Raw genomic sequence first — 2,226 nt, 5'->3', positions numbered from 1 at the left:
TTTTTTTTTTTTTTTTTTTTTTTTTTTTTTTTTTTTTTCCCTTTTCCCTCCCCACCTGCATGGTATGGCCCACATTTATACGAGACCTCATAAATAACATCTGGTGTCCCTATGATGGAACTAGTCAAATGTCTTAAATAATCCCCAGCACCAATATATTCAGTGAATTCCTTTGTTTTTTCTGTCTCTCTCGTAAACAGTCATCCACACACATTTTTTGCCCTGTAGCTGGACGTGTGCCTGTGTATGTGCACAGCTCTTCCAGGACATGGTGTTACACGTCGTGTCACTACTGTGCGTAGCTCCGCTTCGTCGTGCGGAGTCGGTCCTATTCGCGCACAGCTACTGACTTTTATGAATTAAGGGGGAAAAAAAAAATCAGCAAGCTCCCTGGAATGAAACATTTGCAAAAGACTGCAGTCGGTCCTCCCAGGCGCTCCTCTCCCAGCTCAGGACTCTGCTTCCCGCACCCCCCGGACCCCCCAGCCCGGCCCGGGGCTTGATCCGGGGCCCCGGGGCAGCGGAGGGAGAGCTGCCCCGATCTCCCCTCCAGCAAGTCGTTCCTCTGCCTGTGAACGCTTTCTGGGGAGGAGGGGGGAGAAGGAAATCTCTGGGGATTTGCGAGTTAAGAGTGTCTCTATACTGTCTCCTTAATAAGAAGACGGAAAAAAAAAAAAAAAAAAAAAAAAAAAAAAAATCAACAAACCCCAAACCAGAATCTCACGCAATTGTGAAATCACCGCAATTACTTTGGAGCTCCCTCCAAACAACACTAAAATTAAAGGAGTGTGTGTGTGTGTGTGTTTGCGTGTATATTTCTCGCCGAATATTCATAGACAATAATCCTTTTACCCTCCCCCTTGTCCCGGATCTGCCCTGGATGGGGCAGATGAAAAAATCCCCGGAATAAAAAAACCCCAACAAAACCCAACCAAAACAAAAACAAACCCAAAGCCCAAAAACAAACGCTGAAAGAAAGAAAAGAAGAAAAAAAAAAGGTTTAACACCTGCTAAGGTGTTTTAAAGCAAAGTTAAACAGTTCCCTGAGCTCTACCCGGTGCAGTGTGACCTCCCCGGGTCCCCAGCGTGGGGAGGTGCAGTGCCCGTGACTATTAGTGCTATTAAATAAAGAGTGGCGTGCGCGGAATAGCCTTCATCTTCTGACAACATGCGAAGAGGACGCTTTCCTCAGGTCGAGAGGAACGTTTCCATCAAAACAGAAACGTTTGATTCTCTCCAGGTGATAAATTAGCGCGGGTTGAGATTTACGAAAAGCATTGGGTACAGCTGCAGTTATATTCGCAGTCTTACTCGCTTAAAACGCCAAGGTGAATGAAATGCGTGTGGACATTTCTCTTTCTTGTAAAAATCTATTAAAGTACCAGGGGGAATCTTTTGCCTCATGAAACCAGCGCTAACAATAGTTTATCGCGCTCTTGGCGCACAGAGCATCACCTGACAGTCTTTACTCCTGAAAAACTCCCCGTGACTTCACCGAAAGCTGCTGTTGCCTGCAAAGCAGAAAAAAACCAAAAACAACAACCCCCAAAACAAAAAACAAAAACACAAAAACCCCCAAAAAACCCCAACCCAACCCCCCCAAAACCAACCAAAAAACTAAATCCCCCAAACCTGCAGGAGCAGTTCTTCCCAAAAGCTGTGAGCAGCTATCGGGACGAGAGTAAGCCCTGCTCTCCTCTCTCCTCTGTTTTATTTCAGCGCAGTGGATCCTGTTTTGGCTGGGGAAAAGGGAGCCTGTTTCCAGCCCTGTATAGAAAAATCGCAGTGCCCTAAGCGGTAACAATGGGAAGGGGTGGTGGTGAAAGAACTGCAAATGAGGACAGAAAGCATTTTTTTTTTTGGGGGGGGGGGTAAATGGTTTTCACGGAAACGGGCTGGATTTTTAAGATCTATTTAAAACTGGAATCCTGCGAAGCAGGAAGGAACGAGGTGAAATATTTTAAAACGAAAAGTCCTGGATTTTAATATTGACATTTGGCGGTGAATGTGGGAGATGGTTTTGTTTGACGAGTAGAATAAACATCGGCTTTAACCTGCCCCAGAGAGCTGCCTGTTCATCCGCTGCTCACCCTTACACTCCCAAAACACTGCAGACAGATGAATGAAAACTGAGAAAGGGAAGGAGACTATCGTTAAACCCCCTCTAGTCTTGCTTTTCTGGGACCTTGCCATTGCAGCCGGAGCCTGGAGGCTTTCCCTGAGCCG

The sequence above is a fragment of the Athene cunicularia genome, assembly GCF_003259725.1.
Source record: "Athene cunicularia isolate RWA chromosome 3 unlocalized genomic scaffold, athCun1 chr3_part1, whole genome shotgun sequence".
NCBI lineage: Eukaryota > Metazoa > Chordata > Aves > Strigiformes > Strigidae > Athene > Athene cunicularia.
Note: the sequence above shows the minus strand (reverse complement) of the source record.